The following is a 21,079-nucleotide window of genomic DNA, read 5'->3' on the forward strand; positions in this document are numbered from 1 at the left end:
ACATGAGGATATTGGGAGGAATAGGTGTATGTAAGTACTTTGTAAATAATGTAACTCTACATAAATGAGTTATTATCAGCCTCAGCACCATCTTCATTTTGGAGATAAAATTTCATTGTCTTTTGCCTTTTGCCAAATGCTACTATAAATAAGATATTTAAAAATCTCTTGGTTTTCTGAGTGTTAGAAAGTTGTTTTTTTAAATTCCAACTCATGTATTTTTCCGTGAATGGGTGACCAGAAATGTCTCATTGTTACCTTCTCTAGAAATGAAGAGCTATTTAATGAATTTCTTTGGTTTTGCATCTCTGGCTGAAATGAAGAGATAAGCTGAGATATATTTTCCTTAAAATTGGAATACCACCCCCCCCCCTTTTTTTGAAAGAGTTGGGTGAAGTCTTTAATAAGAGGGAGAGTTTGGGTTAAAAATGTCAAGCTCTTATGTTACTAGATGTTTAAAAAAATCCATAGGAATAAAGAATGGAAAAGATCAATTAATCAAATAGCTGATTTTAACATGTTGTTTGCCTAATTAACATTACCATGCCAAACAGGCGAGCATTTAAATGTTTGAGGGCCCATGTTTCGAGGTTGTGCAAATACACACAGCGACATCTGACTTTAAAAACCCGTTTTGAACACCCACCAGGACTAACATCTGTTTTCCATCGACTGCTCTTATGCTTTTGGTTCAGAGGCTGCAACACTAATTTTTTATTTTAGAGGTGTGACATCATAATCCCTTGACAGTTTTAATTGTGACAGTAAAACCGTTGTCAAAGGAGAAAATTCATCACTCAAAAGGGATGCCACAGAGCAGTTTAATTAAGCATGCACAGGATGGCACACATTCGGTTTAAATCATCAGGTAGGCGGTTTTTTGTGAGGTAGTTACTTTCTCCTTGAGCTTTAATAGAAACTTTCATTGGTTTACCACCCTGCCCAATTTGTATTTAAAAAGTCAGCCTCAAGAATGAAAACATTTAAGGTAATAATTTTTAAAGAGCCTTTAAAACAAATCAGTAAGATAGTTTTATAAGAATTTTTAAATATTTTTATTCCTGCCCTGGCTGGTGTGGCTCAGTGGATTAAGTGCCAGACTGCAACCCAAAGGGTCACTGGTTCAATTCCCAGTCAGGGCACATGCCTGGGTTTCAGGCCAAGTCCTCAGTGAGGGGCATGAGAGAGGCAACCACACATTGATGTTTCTCTCTCTCTCTCCTCCTCCCTTCCTCTCTTTCTAAAAAGAAATAAATAAAATATTAAAAAATATTTTTATTCCTTTATTATATTATAGGATCTGCCTCTAGAGCACTTTCAACCTAAACTTTTGCTGGGGCTTTATGTCTCAGACAGCGATTCCAAGTGGGACCACACATTGGATTTCCCTGCTGGTGCCCAGGCCTCACTCACCCCAGACCATTTCAATAAGAACTTCTGAGGGTTGTAATCACTTATCCGTATTTTATTTGCCATGTCCGAGACTCCATCTCAGGGAATCTCTTTAGATCAAACTAATCACTGGAAAGAACTGAAGTCTTAAAAAAAATTACCTCAAGTGATTGCTTTTTTCCTCTGTGTGCACCAGAAAACAGAGATGTGTGAAGGTATCTTGGAAGTAGTAAGATCTACCGAGAGAATGAGGGGTTTTCTGTTTCCTTTTTTTCCTTTTTCTTCTTTTTATCTGATAAGACAGAGAAACAGCTCTTTCCCTTTCTAAAGTAGAGCAATAATTGTAAATATTAGCTCTTAGGGGCTTATAGCCCTTCCCTTTCATCTTTTAGAATTTCTCATCAGAGGCTTGAAATAAGATGCTGGTGTCTCACTAATTTTTCCATGTTAAGCACATGGTGCGTTCGGTCTGGTATTTATTTATACAGGGTCTGGCGGAAGTAACACCATTGAGTGTGGTTAATAGGCCACATGACTTCCTCACACAAGATCGGCAGCAATTTGACCATTTCACTCAGAATGTCATATGCTGTGCTTGAGTGTGATATTGTTATGTTACAGAATTACCTGCTTATGATTTTGTAATAGAACATTTCTAGGTAATCAAACAGGGGTGTTATTTGTGCCGGACCCAGTACATAGTAGGTGTGCAAGAAGCAAATGTTGGATAATCACACGTTACCGAGTGCTCACCTGGAAGGAGATACTCGTGGGCCCCCCAGAGGACTCTGCAGGCTTCATGGCCTTACTGACAGGGCCGCCTTGTCTTCACAGAACACAGGGATGCTACGCACGTTAACAATACACACATTTATGTGATAATTATTTTAGTTTAAAGGGCTGATTTGGCAAGTGTGTATTTCTTTTCCCACAACACCTTACAACTCCTTACAGGGTGAAGGACCATGGATCAAATCTGCAGCTGACTTGAGGGACAGCAGAGTTAGAACTCGAAAATATTTTAGCAGGTGGGAATGCTGGCCAAGAAAACCCAGAAGATGAAATTTAATAGGGAAAAATAGAAGGTCTTAAAGTTGGATTATAAAATAAAATTCTTTAGTGCAGGCTTGGGAGAGGAGGAGGGCACCTAGCTCGCTCATGTGAGAAGAAATCTGACTATGAGAGACAAGCACGTGGTGGGCTGATACACATGATGGACACGTGGGCTGCTTTCACGGCATCAGCAGACATACATAGTAAGCTCCAGGAAATGAGAAGAGTCCTATGTTCCTTTCTGTGCTGGAAAGAAACCGTTTGGGATTTTGTCCTATGTCTTAGCCAGCACATTTTAAATGGGACCACCTGATGCTGGTTTAGAGGAGGGTGACTGCTACTACCATCCACACATCAGCTGACACCCTTTATACCCAGACTACACTGGGCCACCTCCTTCCATTCCCGGATGGATGGAAAGTTTAATGAGCTTAAGAAACTGCTGAGAGTTCTCCTGAGCTTGAATTCTCCAGGTAATGTCTGGCTCTAAGCGCCTTCTTCTTTAAACTTAAATTACAGGCCCTGGCTGATGTGGCTCAGTGGATTGGACACTGGCCTATGAGCCCAGGGGTTGCTGGGTTGATTCCCAGTCAGGGCACATGCCTGGGTTGTGGGCCAGGTCCCCAGTTGGGGGTGTGGGAGAAGCAACCACACATTGATGTTTCTCTCTTTCTCTTTCTCCCTCCCTCCCCTCACTCTAAACAATAAGATAAGTAAAATCTTTAAAAATAAATTTAAATTACTATATCCTACCAGGCTTATATGACCTATTATATTCTTTATGGACCCAGCTAGCTAGGCTTCTTGTTCTGACTTCTGCAGAATTCAACTCCTACGAGGCTTTTGGGTGCTAAGAGGTTTTACTGATAATTCAGGGAGGAAAAGGAGGTTTATGGAACAGGAACAATAAAAATTTTAAGTTGAAAAACACACATCCTCCTTCTTAAAGCATTATTTATTTTTATTTTTATTTTTTATTGTTTTTTATGGTTGGCCCTCCTGCTCCTGGGAATTCCTTACTCTCTGCTATGTTCTCAACAGTCTGATTTTACTGGCTGCCCCGCCCTCTCGTTTTCTTCCTTCATTCACTTCCTCTCAGATGTCTTGCAGGAATTCCACATGTTTTTCAGATTACTACCTACAGCAATCCGCCCTCCTCCATTCCTTAGTCTCACACTCAGTTGCGCCTATTGTGTTCATACACAGGAACTACAATGCTCAGGTAAACAAAGAGGCCACCTTAAGGTTTCTTCCCCAGGAGAGACCATTATTCCTAGAATTCTGTTCCTCAGTTAAGTCAGGAAAATGAGGGGTTCGAAATAAGTGTATCTCCCTAGGACTCATTCTGACTAATTTAAAACAATTAGCTGGTTTCAAAGTGCTGTGCGAGGGATCATTGCATTTTTCCACCATAATCATACATGAATAGAAGCTATTCTCCTTGAAAGTAGAAAATGCGTATTATGGGAACTCAGTTGTGGGGTCGTTCTAAATGAACCCTGGCAACTTTAGCAATATCACCTTTGAGACTGGGAAAGAACAGTGCAGCGTTGTACGTAGGGAATGATCTAGGGCAGGTGTGGAAACAGGATTAACAAGGGGCTCAGACAAAAACAGCAAGAAAGGTGAGTATTAGTTTGTACACAGTTTGCTACATGTCAGCTGGAAGAAGCAAAAGAGAAAGAGAAGTTGAAGTAATCATGAGTTCAGCGAAAAGAAAGTAAAGAAAATAGTCATTGGTGGCTGAGGACTCAGGCTCTAGAGAGAGACTAACTAGGGAAGGAGTCTGAGTTTTGGAAATCAGAGAGGATGGAGAGAAAAACAGAAGATCATGGGGAAAATAGTTTCAGCCTGAATTTGGGTTGTTTCTTGAAACCACCATTTGCTTTCTTTTCATAGGCTGAGAGAATTAGCCTAAGTGTCCAAGGACTGGAGATCAGACTTGTATTTATCCAGAAAATGATGGTCATTTACGGCACACATATGGTGTTTGTGCCCTAACAGCCCCCAAGATGTGGAGAAGCTCTTGCCTTCCAGCCCCTGGGATGACTCAGAGAGCAAGGTTAACTGGGTCAGCCAGGTTAGCAAGGGTAACAGGGTCCCAGTGAAACATCCCTTTCACTGGGACCATCCCAGGGTCCCAGTTAGCATCCCTTTCCTGTTAGGGTGGGCTGACTGGTAGGATCACCTACAAAATCAGCCAGCTTTTCCAGGGAATGCTCTTGGAATTTTCTGGATCAACAAGTAAATAATAATGTGAAATTTTAGATCAATGCTGATAATAGAAATAAAAATAAAGCTTACTCTTTTTTTTTTACTCTTTTGAATTTCACAATTCATTAAGAAATTTTACTACTTCTAGATGATTTTAAAAGTCATATGATTATAATTTTATGTTTTAAATTAGAATAAAAATTTAAGTGGATTTTATTGTCTTAATTCATTTATAAAAATAAGCCCACTGTTCCATCCTCAAATATCCTATAAGTAAACCATGGGCAGTTTCCCATTAAAAGATGCATCTGCCCATGTGATTAACACATTAACCTCAACACCCATCAGTATGTGAGCTATTCTGTGTGTTATACTACTCAAGGTAGGGACTGCAGGTATTTCTGTTGATATCTGCGAGGTCTAGCATAATGCTGGGCCCATCATGATACAGAAAATGTATGTCAAGATGAATGAATAAAGCATGTTCATTTCTTAGTAACACTGCAGGACAGCAATAACATGGACATAGGACTGAATTTCAAATAATCTCATAATCAGTACATACTAATGAGAAAAAATTGTGGACAGAAATATACTTCAGTTTCTGATTTGTAAAGTTAAAACCTATACATAGATATATATACACATGGTTAACCAATGATACTTGGAATAGCATATTGTATGATATTTGCATTGTTATAAAAATAAATCAAGAAATTGTTTCTAGCAGCAAGGGATAAGGGGACAGTCACCTACAAAGGAGTACCCATCAGACTGTCAGCGGATTTCTCAAAAGAGACTTTACAGGCAAGAAGAGGCTGGAAAGAAGTATTCCAAGTCATGAAATCCAAAGACCTACAGCCAAGATTGCTTTATCCAGCAAAACTTTCATTTAGAATGGAAGGACAGATAAAGTGCTTCTAAGATAAGGTCAAGTTCAAGGAGTTCATCATCACCAAGCCCTTATTATATGAAATGCTAAGGGGACTTATATAAGAAAGAGATGGTGAAAAATATGAACAGTGAAAGGACAGCAAACACACAGTTATTAACAACCACACCTAAAACAAAAGCAAACCAAGAGGACAGCTAGATCAGGAGTGGAACCATAGAAATGAAGAACACATGGAGGGTTAGAAACAGGGGGGTGGGAGGGGGAGAAGGGCGGAGAAGGCCCAGAAAATAGCATAGATGATAGGCAGAAAATAGATAGGGGGGAGGGCGAGAATAGTGGGGGAAATATAGAATCTAAAGAACTTGAGACACGTGGTTATAAACTAAGGGGGGAGAATGGTGGGGGAGGGAGTGTGCGGGTGGAGGGGAATGAAGGGGGGAATAGAACAACTGTAATGGTATAATCAATAAAATATATTTTTAAAAAAGGAAATTGTTTCTAGTATTCAGACCTTAAAAACAGAAAGGTTGTAAATATGGCAACTACTGCACTGCCCCTCTTATCTAGGGGGGTACAATCCAAGACCCTGACTGGATGTCTGAAATTGCAGATACTACTGAATCCTATATATGCTGTTTTTTTCCATTATATACATACCTATGATAAATTTTTATTTATAAGTTTGGCACAGTAAGAGAATAGCAACAATAACTAATAATAAGATAGAACAGTTACAGCAATATACTTTAATACAAGTCATCCACCAAATAATGTGAAGAAGAAGAGTTTGGTCTCTCTCAAAATATCATTTTCTGGGTACCCACCCTCCTTCTTGTGATGATGTCAGATGATAAAATGCCAAACCTGTTCCTGAGCCTGTGCAACCACCCCTGGCTTGCAGTGAGTGGCTTGGTGTCAGCTGTCTCAGGGGATGGCTTGCTGAAGTCTGCACAGAGGCTTATGTTTTCTTGTGAACGTGTTGTCACCAACTGAACACATCGCCCAGACACTTAATGCTTTTTCAACGTTAACTAAACATTTATCACGCACCATCACTCCAACTTTTGCACTTTGAGCTTCCACAGCAAAATTAGTATGACTTTTCTTCCTTCACAGTTTCACAGATAGATTTGTTCTGATCATAGGTCTTAGCAACCCCAGCACACGACTATTCCTTTCCTTATTAAGTTGAGAACGTTTACCTTTTCACTTAAAGGAAGCACTTTGCAGCTTCCCATTGGCATATCTGAATTGCCAGCATCACTACTCTTGAGCCTTGGGCCATTATTAAGTAAAATAAGGGTGACTTGAACACAAGCTCTGTGATACCTTGATAGTCAATTTGATAACCAGATGGCCACTAAGTGACTAACAGGTAGGAGTGCAGACAGGTGAAAGTGTAGACAGCGTGGAGTCACTGGGCAAGGGGATGAGTCACATCCTGGGCTGGATGGTGTAGGACTCACGAGATTTCAACATGCTACTCAGAATAACACTCAACTTAAAATTTATGAATCATTTATTCCAAAAATTTTCCATTTAATATTTTCAGACTGCAGTTGCCAATGGGTAACTGAAACCATGGGAATTGAAATTGTAGATAAGTGGGGGACTACTGTGAATATCTTTATTCCAAATGGATACCAAATTCATTCATTTATTCAATAAAATTTTAAGGAGTAAATATAACTGGAATAATTCCTTCCTTCATGGAGCTTGCCTTCTCTCTAAAGAGAGTGGGTTTCCCCCCCCCCCCACAGACACTAGTGTGACTGACTGAAACTAAAAGTTTGTAAAACTTTGGCTATGAAACACAATCTGTAGATTTGCTGTTTGTTAAGTCTGCTTGAAAGTGTGGAGGGAGCCAATGGCATCTGTAGACAGGGCACCTTTCCGCAGCTCAGCCGGCCACGGGAAGACACCCTTTAAATAACGAGTCAGGCTCTTAGAACTGGATGCAAGAGGTGCCACCTACCATGATTTAAAAAATTAATGCCTCAGTTCACCTCCTCGACCTGATTGCGGCTGTGGAAATGTCTAGTCTTTGTAACAGCAGCAGAGGTGGAGTAAGAAAACCTCCCTAAAGTCATGGTTTTTATATTAAGCTAGATGGTCCATTCAGTAGCATATCTTGCCTAGTTAGTTCAGTTAAACTCAACCGTAACCCCCGGACAGCAGAGAGAGTACTATGTTGAGAAGGAAGATGTTATAAAAAAAGAAAAAAGTTATTTACGTAACACCTGCTGTGAATCAGGTGTCATCCTGATCATTTTTTGGTTTAGTAACTCATTTATTCCTCTTAACGATGCTGTCATCTCTATTTCACAATTGAGTCAAGTGGGGCACAGACAGGACAAGTGACCTTCTCTGCGTCACTGGGCTGGTAAATGGTGGGGCTGGGCCCCGAGTCCCAGCTGACAGCCTCAGGGGCTGGGCTCCTTAGTACTAGGCTATCCTTTCTCTTCAAGCTAGCCGAGGTGGTTCTAGCTCACGAGGATTTGAGACCTATTGCAGTAGAAGTGGCACAAGATCTTAGTGGAACAGAAGACAGTACAATTTACACCATGTGGAAAGGGTAGATGTAAGAGGTGTGAGGAGGCAGGTGAATGAAAGGGGTCTGGGGAGGCTCTCTGGGCCTGGCTAAAACTAAGTTTTGTAGGACTTGGTGACAGTGTTCAGGATGCATTGAAGGCATTTACTGTATTTTGCTATGTCTAATATGTACCCAGGTTTTAGGAAAAAAATCTTTTGCTTTAATTTTGAAATTCATTTATTTATTCATATTTAGATACTCCTTTTTTATATTATAAAGGAATTTTAGCATTTATTCTTAACATATTATGGTATAAGAAATCTTATGTAACAAATATGAACAAGTAGAAAGGACACATGGACAATAACTAAGGGTGGGGGCGGAAAGGGAAGGGAGGCGGGGAGCATGGGGCGGGGGGCAGGCAGGGTTGGGAATATAAGACAGAAAGCTGTACTTGAACAAGACTTAAATAAAGAAAAATTATAAAAAACACACAAAAAAACAAAAAAAAACCCCAAACCCAAAAAACAACAAAAAAAGAAATCTTATGTAACAAATAATTACAAAACACAAGAATGGATACAAGGTATTTCAGCTACTACCCATGTATAATGTGCATTCTTATTTTTTCCTCAAGAATTTGGGCAAAATGTACACATTACACATGGCAAAATATGGCACCTCCCCTTACGCAGACTTGCTTTACTATTTGATTAAAACTGGTGAAATCCTATTTGATATGCAAAGGAATCCCAAGAGGTATTATTATCTCTATATTTTCCAGATGAGAAAAAACGAATGACTACCCTGTGTTGTGGATAAATTCCCAGGTTGTAGCCAGAGTCTCGGTGAGTCTGCATCTTGGAAAATGATGCCATTGGGAGGCTCTTGTTAAGTGCAGACTTTTCTGGGAACGCAGCAGTTTCTTACTCAAGGTTGGTTTCTGTCTAATTTTTTCACATATAAAGAAAGTACATAAAAAGAGCTAGCTTTACACAGTCGTGGGTTTAATTTTTTTATTTATAGAAACTGCTGGATTACGTTCCACATGAAGTATCAAATTAGGTAAAAGATTTATCAGGTGAGAGCACTTAATAAACTGCTTCAAAACTCTGTGTCACTAAAAACCTGCCACCCTCCAGTGGTGATCGATGGGGGAGCGGCAGTTCTATCTGGTGTAAAAGCACAGATGCCAGAGTCAGTCGCCTGTCATGTACAACCTGTGTGATGTTGGACACAATGCTTACCCACCCCCAGTGCCTCGGATTTCTCATTTGTAAAATACGGATAATAATAGTACAGTCTTAAAGGTGTTGCATGTCTGTGTACATGTGTGAGCCCCATGGTTGTATGAGGTTAAGAACATGAGTGTCCGGTTTATCCACCACCATGTCCTCCTCACCCCTGTAACTAAAACGTCATCTCCAGAGGGCAGAATTTTTTGTGGTTTGTTTACTACTGTATTCAAGGCAGCCTGAATAGTGTGTACACATAGTAGTTGTTTCATAAAGTCTGTTGAGTAAAGGGTCACTTTTTAACATTTTGCAGCCAGTGAATTAAGTCATCGAACAGCTTGTGCTTCTTTAAAGACAATATATATATATATGCACTGTAAAAGTATGTGAGAGAGAGTAAAATAAATAAAAATTCAATTCCAAGATTTTTTAGTTTACAAAAAAATATGTATCCCATCTAATAAGACCATGAAAAGAGGACATTTTTCTAAGACAGAAGCCTGAATTTTGCTGTTGAAAATGCTGTTGTCTGAACAACTCACACATGAGAGAAGAGCAATAATAAAGAAAAAAAAATAAAAACCTAAATAACATACAAAGGGACGAAGATGGAATGCAGTTGCCTTCCTAACTATCGCCGTCTCGGGTCCTGCCACATTAAGAAATGAACTGCTCAGTTTACTGAGCATTCAGTAACAGTGAGTCAACATATCAGCAAAAACACTGCAGTGTGTCTGTACCATATTTTCCACTGTGTTTTTTTTTAAGTATAAATTTCATTGAAATAAACTGTGCTTCTTATCAGGAAGACTACGCAAGCAACTCTGCCCCTAGAGAATTCGGGACAAACTACAGTTTCCAAGATAAGTCGACCAATTTAAAGGATATCTAGAGTCATTTCACAAAAATGTAACGGGAGATGAAGGCTGCGGTGGGGTGAGAAGCAACGCCACATAAGAGCTCCACATCCTAACACTAAATTCAATAACATTATGGTGCAAAATGGCCCTTTATCATTCCAACAACAAGTAATTTCTCCTCTCACCTCCTGGCAGTTCTCAGAAGGGAGAGGCTCAGAGTCATGGGAGTTACAGTAGAATGTGCAATAGTGTGAACTCAGAGAACTGTATCTGTCAAAATGGACTTCTTGGGGTTAATTTGGTCCAAACTATAACTAGAGTCGAGGGGCGGTTGCTGACTGGGGCCTCTCATGCACTCTACATGATGAGGAAAGCCACAGACTAAGCTTTCAACCTCCTGTACCAGGCTTCTGCTGCCTGAGCCAACCTCTATAAGGAAATTCCTGGTTTTGCCTGAAACCAAAGAACTGACACCCACCCCATCCAATCAGAACTGCACAATTATATTCTCATTTGCATCTACACAAACCAATCAGAATTGCACAATTTGGAGACCTCATTTGCATAAAATGGGCCACATTGGCTACTTGGGTAGAAACTTTCTCTATAAAAAGGAAAGTTGTCTTCGTGGAGCACACTTTGTTCCCACCAGTGACTGTGCCTTCTGGTGTGCAAACTGTGTGCCTGAATAAAGTTTCTCCTTTCCAAAGAAACTTTTTATTGATAATACCCACAATATTTCTCAGCAAGGGAGGACTTTATCATCTTTCATTGCTGCTGTAGTCATTAAAGGGTAAAACGAGAAGAAAAAATGAGAGGGAAGAAGGTAAAAGCAAACACAAGCATACCTTCTGCTCTTTTGTCAAAAGTGGACAGACTAAAGAAGGACTGAAGTTCATTTTTAATAGCTCTTGTTACTTTAGCCAGAACTCAGGCTTCTGTCTAGATGAAAGAGAATTGTTATCGTTTGGCATGTCCCTGTACTCATAAAGCCCATTTCAGGACAAAAACATCTTTCGGGCAATCTCTAAGAATATGAAGAATGTAAGGTGTGTTTCTGTGGTTTTGTGTCTCAGAAGGAGAAAAGGAAGCCTGGAGAAAGGTAAAATTACTGTAACAGACACAAATCAAATTTAATTACCCACCCTCATAATGTGAAAGCCTTTCTGACCGTTTAAGCTTGCCTGTAATGTATCTTTGGAGACTCCACCTGTGAAAGTGAAAAGTTGAGAAGGAACCTGAGCGTAGCAGCCCATTACTGTCCATAACTGTGCAGAGGCTTCATGAAACCCAGCTAGACTAGAGCATCTGCTAAGGAGAAAACGGTAAGAGCTCCTGTTCCAGCGCCAAGATGGGAATGACCTGGTCACGATACAGTGTCACGATGTTCTGTTTTTACCTTCAGGTACCATTGAGATTCTTGGAGTACAACATGGTTTCTTTCATAAAAAGCATTAAAAAGCTGAGCGTTGCAGCTGTGTTTCAGTTCAGAAGAATCGATGAAGATGACAAAGGTAATCTTAAACCATTTGGTGATAAGACGGCGCTGTATTTCATGTAAATTAACTGGAAAGGAATTGTGAGAGGCCCCTGCAGGACCTTCGGGTTTTCCAGTGCATCCTAATTTAAACAGCAACAGTGAGACTTGAGTGGGGTCTGAAAACATCGATTTGAACTTAGATTTTATGGTTTTCGGCCTGATAAACTGTGGAAAAGTTACCTAATTTCTCTGAGCCTCCGTTTTCTTCATTTTTAAAGTAGGATAGCACAGCCGTTGTGAAGATGAAGTAAAATTAGGTATGCCATTAAAAATGTCTAAAAAATAAATTCTAAGTTGTAATTCTAGAAGCTAGGTCTACTTTACACATTATAAACATCTATAGATCTGTAGAAAATGTCTGTTTTTTTATAGGCCATGAGTCTTTTTACTGTGGGCGCTGGGGTGGTACTAGTTCTGAACAAGGTGAGCATGAAATCATAGCTCCCAAAAAGTGGGGGTTGTTGCAAAGTCAGAGGAGAGACTTTAAGAGTTGGGAAGATTTTTTCCCCCAAAGATCTGAAATTATTTCAAAAATATCCCTAGTGTAATTTGAAATTTAACCTGAAGCTGAAATTTATTTTATGTTCAACTTTGTATGATCACCTCTGTTCTGGAAAGTAAGAACATGCTAAACAGAATGAGTACAGGTAGAACTGTAACATAAATTAACCTGAAAAAAATAGTGTGTAGGGCTCATTAAATTAATTTTATAATTTTATTTAAATTTAAAACAAAGGTGGCCTTAATGTGGAATGTCATGCCTTTAGGAATTTCTCATTCTATTACATCTTTAGATTCTCTTTTTATGCCTACCCTTTCATTTTAAAAGCAAGGGCTTTAAAATATTTTACTGTATTACAGATAAAGAAAAGGGTGTGAACTTAGAATAATTGACTAATTCTTATACTTTCAGTCATGAGGCACATTTTATTATGTTATTCACAACAACTCCCATTTTGTTTCAACTCACATATTTTTTATCTTAGTTAATACCCTACTTGCTTAAGTAAATACCTTACTAAGTATTAACTTATAATGTCTATATATTAGAAGAATTCAAATAAAAAGACAGCTTGTTTTGGTATTGCTACTCTTGTGTGTAAAATGGGGAAAGGATCCAAGAATATAAAATAGCTCACAAAAGTTTCTCAAATGGTTATTCTCACTTTTAAGTGGGAGAGAGTCCAATTTATGACATTTAGTAACAGGTTAAATGTGAATGTGGCAATAGATATAAATTATGTTGAACTAGTTTTAAAGAAAATAAACTTTTCCTTCCCATATATCTTCACCCATTGTGAAGCTTTCAGATATTTAGACAGAATTCTCTCTCACTCTCTCGTTTTCATCTGCCTTTGGAGTCTGACTTTGGGCCAGGTCTTGCAGCAGACATACTGGGCTTTTGCAAAAAATGCTTGTTCCCACAAGATTGCCAGCCAGATTTTGCAGACTCAAGATGTTTGGAGAGTTTGCATAATCATCACAGTTTTTGGACGCCTATCTGAGGTAAACATAAATGCCAAAACTTGAGGGTCTCATTATTCCTCTAAGTATGATTCACTATGAGGTATTTCTGTTCTTAACTGCTTGATTTAAGATAATTATAAGGTTTCTTAATTGAAATATAATTGTAATAAATACAAAGTAATGCATGTTAGTTTATAGAGCATCAGAGATAAATGATTTTCTCCAGTGTATCAGATGAGCAGAAAACTAACATTCTTAGAATTGCTAAGTGACATCTATACTAAAAATTGCTTCAATATTTGAGAAGACTTTATTACTCTTTGATTAAAATGTTTGTTTGTTGTCATAGTTAACAGGTGAGGGCTGTATAGCGTGTGTGCGTGCCTGAAATATTCCCTCAGTTTTGTATTCTTCATCTAAACAACACATATATCCCAAAGGCATATCATTTTCAGAAATGTGTCTGTAGTAAAGACAGTTTGTAAATGCAAAAGTCTAGGAAATTTTTTCAATGCCAAATATTTTCAAAGGTAATGCATGGCAGGTGCTGGGAAAGGGGACTAAAATGGGCATCTCATTAATGCCTTAAATGCCAAGAGAGCTTCATCCTGGTCACCGAGTTGGGGGGAAGACTTGTTGCAGAGTTTGTCTCAATCTGAGAAGAAGAGCCTTCTGTCACATGTCATTTTCTTTGCTTGTGTTTTGCTGAAAGGTCAAAGGCAATCCATTTGGGTTAAAGGATGAACTGAAGAGAGCGTCAGAATCAGGGGTGTTTGGTGGAAGCCCTGAGAAGCAGAAGTCACAGCTCTGGGTTGATTTGATGATTCAAGCTAATCCTTGAAAGAAGAGGAGCAGAAAGCTTCTGAAGATTCAGGACACTTTCCTTAACTCTTAATTAAGACAAGTAAAGAGTGCCTGAAAATTACAGTTTATTAAGTGAGGTCTCTAACAGGCACCTGGGTGCTTAGAATTCTTTAAATCTTGTACATTATACACCATGTTGCTAATGTGATCATTTATGTGATGATGTAATAGCTGTATTTTTATGTAGAAAGAATATGAGCTCAGATTTCTGCTTTTGCTCAGTTACCTCCTAAGGCTAATTTTTGGACACTCGCCATTCATATGTTTTCCTTCCTTCATTTTAATAATGGCTAAAAGTTTTAAATTTTTATTTCATAGGTTTTTGATTTAGATATAATAAGGGAAGATTATGTATTGGTTGTTCAAGGAGGTGGCTATAATACCCTTTATTTGCCTAAACTTTATTTGCTGAGTTTCCCAAGAGGGGGGGGTCAGTTGGTATTCAGATGGGTTAATTCTCATTGTGCTATCTCCAATATTGTAAGAGGTTTAATATAAATACCACAAACATCTTCTATCCATTGTGATAACCACAATGGGATAACTTTGCACATTTCTACCGTTTCTTGGGGAGTGGTGTATGCATACGTACTCCATCCAATTCTGTTCCCCACCCCAGCTGCCTGCCACTGCCACGTAAGAACCACTGGCTTAGGGAAGGAGGGTTTAGGTCTCTGAATCTCAATTGTTACAGAAGATGAATAGCAGTTCTGATAGTCAAGGGAGAGCCCAATGAAGAATCAAGAAATCTGGATTCTAGGTGTAATACTGAAACTTTTGGAAAATTGCTGAATTTCTGGAACCTCCGTTTACCCATCTATGAAATGATAATGAACTGATTTTAGAAAAATTTATAAAAATCAAAAGAGCTCATGTACATTAAATATTTTTAAAGTATAAAAATCGATATAAGGATAGAGTAGTATGAATAATCCTCAGCAGTCATAATCTGTGGGTAATGTAATAAATGATCATTAATGAACCTGAAATAAACTATTACTGTTTTAGATACTGTTCTAGGGCATGGCAAGTATTAAAAGGAGAATAAAGCACTAATGGCGTGAGCAGATTGTATATTACAGAGGGGAAGATAAAGTGTATGTGCTTGAAAAGATGACAATACAAAGGTAGTAAATGATTAGAACCAGACACGCGAAGTTAGCAATAATTACAAGAGGAGTTTTGAAGAGAAAAATGTGTTCAATGGAAGACGGAAAGAGTAAAAATTGTGGGGGAACCACCTCCCCTATTATACCATTGGAGATGCTCATTCCCTTTCATCATAATACACATTAGAAAAATATCAGTCTTCTCCATCTGGATTTTTTTTTAGGTCATAGATCTTGGGAATATAAATGATTAAAACTTTCTTCTTGGGAAATACTATCAGATGACAACCCATTTGCCTGTCAACTCTAATAAGGCAGAGAAGGGGCGCTTAAACAAAGGAAGCTCATTTCAAACACATGTGGCTGCAGTTGAACTGTCCTCTGACTGACTCAGAATAACAGCTCCCCTCCTGGTATCCTGTAGTCTCTGTCCTTTCTGAGGCTCTGCTCTTATTCCCATTGGCTTTGGTGGTTGTGCCCTGGCATCAGTCCCACTCTTCTCCTTGAACTTGGCACTTCTGGACGTGCAGTTTGACCCCAGCTCAGAACCCTGGAAACCCATCTGACCTCAGGTTTCTTCCCAAAATCAAGTCAATGTACTTCCTGAAAAGAAATTTTAACCCTTTTATTTCCTAAAATGTTAAAATACCTCAGTAATGAAGAGATGCCAATGTTAGAACCTGATGAACTGTTTAATATATTATGTACAATTATTTGACCATTCGAATATTTATTAATCTGAAATTTCTCAAAGAAAATGATGTGGTCAGTTGCCCAAACTTGCATATTTCTACTCCTCTTTCTCATAGCCTTTGATTTGGCAAACCTTTCTCCTCTTTGTTGAAAACATCTTTCTTTAGTGGTGTCGTTGAACTCTCCAGATTTCCCTTTTTCCATGAGCCCTCCTTGTCAGGTGGCACTGGCTTCTGCCAGCTGCCCTAAGTTCAGGGCTTCCCACAAAGTTCAGCCATCGATCTTTGTCTCCCTTGTCCATTCATCCCATGGCCCAGCTGTCTCTACACTTGACATCCCTCCCAAGCTCCAGCCTTAATTTCAGATCATAGTCTGTACCTTTCATATGTGTTCTCTACGTGCAGCTGAAAATCAAAATAAACATATTACCTATTACTTGTCCCCTCACATCCAAAATAACTCTATTCCTCTATTGGCCTTTCCCATCTGAATGACATAATCATGCTGCTAGCTATTCAGACTAGAGTTTTAGAAATAATTTCTTTATCATTTCTTTCTAACTCACCAAATCATCAGAAGTATCTTCCAAATGTTCCTTGAGTCTGGTTTCTCATTTCTATTGCTGTAACTTTTTTATCCTTCAGTTTCTTGCTGGAAACTATTATAATAACCTTCTAATTGAATTAACAGCCTCTAGTCTCTTTGCCTGGCAATTAGTTGTGTTCACTACTGCCAGAGTTAACATTTCCTTTTTTTAATAATTTAATTACAAAGGAAATAAAACATCATTTTAAATATTAAAACAGCAGGGTAGAAATGAAAAAGTGAGTCTTCCTTTCTAGTTTCCTGAACTCCCCAAAGTTTGATGTATATTCTTCCAGACATTATTTGAAAACATATGCACAGAAGTATGATTTGCATTACTGTCCTCAAGGTTTGAGCACTTCTGTTGAAATGTCAGGCGTTCCTCTGATTCTATCTCAGTAGATTTGGGTAACCGATTTCGATTCTTAGAAGCTTTTAGAACTTTCTCTTCATCTTGAGATTGGATGAAGAGCTCTCTCTAAACCCTTTGACGTTTATTCTGCACAGACAAATTTTGTCTGAAGGTGCCTTCATTTCTTCACTAAAGACTAATTTCATTCTATTATTTCTTTCATTAGTGTCTTTCCCCTCCATTGTCTTTGTTTTCCCTGTATAGAATTCTACTGGACGTAAATTGGCCTCACAAATCTCCCTGAAGTCACTATATTTTTCCTTATATTTATCATCTCTTTTTCTTTGTGATCTGCATTCTAAGAAACTTTATAACTTCTCCTTCAATATGAGACAATAGGCACTCTCCTTTGGTTATTCAGACCATGCACTGAAATTTTTATGTTCATGATTCTATTTTAAATTTCACTATGTTCTTTTTTCCCCTCATAAGGACACAGTTTTATTTTTATCAATGCTGTCTTCCTGTTCTTAATGAGGAGTAGGAATAAAACCCCTTCTGTTGTAACCTTTTCCTTAAGATACCTTGGCTTCCTTGTGTGATTGGTTCTGTTCGTTCATCTTGATGAATAGAGAAACACAAAGTTCTCTCATGGTATTTATTTTCCTGTAATACCTGGTGTTTCTTGGTGGATCATGTTTGTGAATCAGTATCTGGGATGGCTCGTAGAAATAATGTGCTGTAGTAAGGACCTTCTTTCCCTGTGGGTTCTTGGTAATAGGACTAGGGCCTATGGATGGGAAGACTCCTCCATAAGACACCCTACCCCACCCACACATTGTCAAGGCAGGAAAGGATTTACTCCATGGACAGAGTGACTTTCTCAGTAGAGCAGATGCTTCTGTTGACCTGATGGCCGTCATCTTTATGAAGACAACTTTGTATCTGCCTTGTATCTACACTGTATTAGCATGAATCTGAGGGGGGATTTTTTATCACTATTCATATTTCTGGGGTGAGTGTTCATTATGTGTCGTCGGGTCCTTTTGGTTTATTTGCAAACTTCAGAGCCTGAGTTTCTTAGGCCAAGTTCATTAGAACTGAGACAGAAGATATGTGACTGGCATCACCCAGGATCCTTCCCAGTCACTAACTCCTTCTGATTTGGCCGCTTTGCTCAGGTCAGAACTGTGGTACTTTATCATTCCTGTGCTTTAAGATGAATTACATCCGTACCTGGGGTATTTTTTCCAGAAACTTGGAGCCAGCCTTCAGTGCCATAATTTGTTCAAGCGAAGTAATCAGAAGATCCTGGGCCTAATCATCTATTTGAGATTCATCACCATCAGGACTTCCGCCAAGATGGAGGCGTAGGTGGAACACTGCTCCTTCTCCCACAACCAAGGTTAAAGACAACAAAGGTTTAGTAAACAAAAATGCAGCCAAAACACAGAAAACTGAACTATACAGAAGTCCGACAACAACGGAACCGGAACCGTTCAACCAGACTCGTAAGAGGGGCGGAGCCAGCAGCAGAGCAGGATCGGGCAGGAAAGATCCCCCGACCTAGGCGCCCAGGCAGCTGTGGATGGATCCCAGGTGTGGGGTAGCAATGGGCGGACCCAGTGAGGGCGCAAGGCGACAGGCTGACTGCATTCGCACATTCACATTCTCCCGTGGATAAACCAGTAAATGGGCAAGCAGTGAGACAGACCGTGCAGGCCCCAGCCCCAGTGGCGGGAAGCAGTAGAGGGGGCCGCCATTGCTCCTCTTTGACCCTGCCCCCACATAGAGCATCACAACCCAGCGACTGACTTGCCCCCCCCCCCCCAGTGAACACCTAGGACTCTGCTCCTCCTACGTAACAGGCATGAACAGCCCCAAGCCAGTCCAAGAACACTCCAAGAACTCAAAACCCCAGAGCCAATAACTCTAAGCAACCAAGAAATAGCGAACCTCTCAGATGCACAGTTCAAAATACTGGTGATCAGTATGCTTACAGAACTGGTTGATCTTAGTCACAAATTAGAGGAACATATGAAAGATAAACTAATTGAAATGAAGGGAAATGCACAGGAAACCAATAGTGATGGAAAGGAAACTGGGACTCAAATCAAGGGAGTGTACCAGAAGGAAGAAAAAAAATGACTAAACAGAAAAATATGAAGTAACAGGAACTCAAAAAAACGAAGAGAGGTTTAGGAACCTCCAGGACATCTTTAAATGTTCCAACATCCAAATTATAGGGGTACCAGAAGGGGGAAAGAAACAGCCACAAGTGGAAAGCTTATTTGAACAAATAATAAAGGAGAACTTCCCCAGTCTGGCAAAGGAAATAGACTTCCTAGAAATCCAGGAAGCTCAGAGAGTCCCAAAGAAGTTGGACCCAAGAAAGAACACACCAAGGTGCATCATAATTACATTAGCCAAGATGAAAATGAAGGAGAGAATCCTAGAAGCAGCAAGAGATAAGGGGACAGTCACCTACAAAGGAGTTCCCATCAGACTGTCAGCGGATTTCTCAAAAGAGACCTTATAAGCAAGAAGGAGCTGGAAAGAAGTATTCCAAGTCATGAAATCCAAAGACCTACAGCGAAGATTGCTTTATCCAGCAAAGCTTTCATTTAGAATGGAGGGACAGGTAAAGTGCTTCTCAGATAAGATCAAATTCAAGGAGTTCATCATCACCAAGCCCTTATTATATGAAATGTTAAAGGGACTTATATAAGAAAAAGAGGATAAAAAATATGAACAGTGAAAGGACAGCAAACTCACAGTTATTAACAACCACACCTAAAACAAAAGCAAACCAAGAGGACGGCTAGATCGGGAGTGGAACCATAGAAATGAAGAACACATGGAGGATTAGAAACAGGGGGGTGGGAGGAGGAGAAGGGGGGAGAAGGTACAGAAAATAAGTAGCATAGACGGTAGGTAGAAAATAGACAGGGAGGAGGACAATAGTAGGGGAAATAAAGAATCTAAAGAACTTGAGACACGTGGTCATAAACTAAAGGGGGGAATGGTGGGGAGGGGGTGTGCAGGGTTGAGGGGAATGAAGGGGGGAAATAGTACAACTGTAATGGCATAACCAATAAAATATATTTTTAAAAAAGAGGTTCGTCATCATCATCAGCTTAAAAATTATCTTAGTCTTCTTTGCTTCATAGGCCCGTGCTCAGTCCACTGAGCTACACCAGCCAGGGCTATCTTAGTCTTCTTAAACAATGTTGTTTGTTACTGTAAATGACTTTCTAACCAAATAGTATTAAAAATTATCACATATCCCACAATTATACATATCTATATGTTCATACATATTCATACACACATAAAATCAATAAATCTTGCTTCTATAAGCAACCACTAATAATAGAATATATTGTTTTCCTTTTTATTTATGCCTTGAATTAAGAATATGTGATAAGAGGGAGAATATTTTAAGAATATGATTTACAATTTACATAAGGGTTTCTTCCAGGGAGAGAATTCTGTGTTGGAAATATCTATGTGTCAGATGGTTCCAAGACTTCAGAGGAGGGGAATGCTGCCCTATTAGAAGAAAAATAATTCGGAACTTCTATTGCCATCCAAGAGAGAAGGGGATGTCGAAGAAGCGGAGGTGGTTTGGAGACAGACATGAGAGCAAGATGGGGAGAGGCGAGGGCTAGGTAAATCGGAAGGAATCCCGCAAAGCATGGCGGTCATTGATATTTGCTGGTGAAATGCCCGTCTCCCCAGAGAGACATGCATTCCTGATCTCTCAGTTGTTACTTTTTACACCATTTTCTGTGAAGTTCATCAGGCTTATGAGTGTGAATACATCTTTAAGTGTGAAACCTAAAGAGATGCTGCATGTGCAACTCCGAGTCCAGTCACCGCGGCACAGAAGCAGCCCGTGCTGCAGCGGAAGTCCGAAAGGTTGGGAAGGAAGTGGGAGAAATCCCGGGGCGTGTCTTGACCTTTCACACGCCATAACACTGGTAAGAGTAGGCGACCATTATATCCATATCTCGAGAGGCAGGAGCATCCAATTACAAATTACTGTGTTGCCTGGTGCCCTCCTGCGATTCTGTTTACCGATGTGTGAACCAGATCATTGTACCCTCTGACCCCTGACAGAGCTTTATCCTCAGAGTATTCTGTAAGTGGTTCATTATATGAATTACATATTCCCAATTCATGGAAATACATTCAATTAACATGAAAGTAAAAGGTCAGAGAACCCACTTGCAATGAAATACTTATTTCAGTGAGAAGACTGAGGTGATCAGGTAAAATTCTGTA

The sequence above is a fragment of the Sturnira hondurensis genome, unplaced genomic scaffold (genome assembly GCF_014824575.4).
Source record: "Sturnira hondurensis isolate 20B ecotype Veracruz unplaced genomic scaffold, ASM1482457v3 Scaffold0010128, whole genome shotgun sequence".
Taxonomy (NCBI): Eukaryota; Metazoa; Chordata; class Mammalia; order Chiroptera; family Phyllostomidae; genus Sturnira; species Sturnira hondurensis.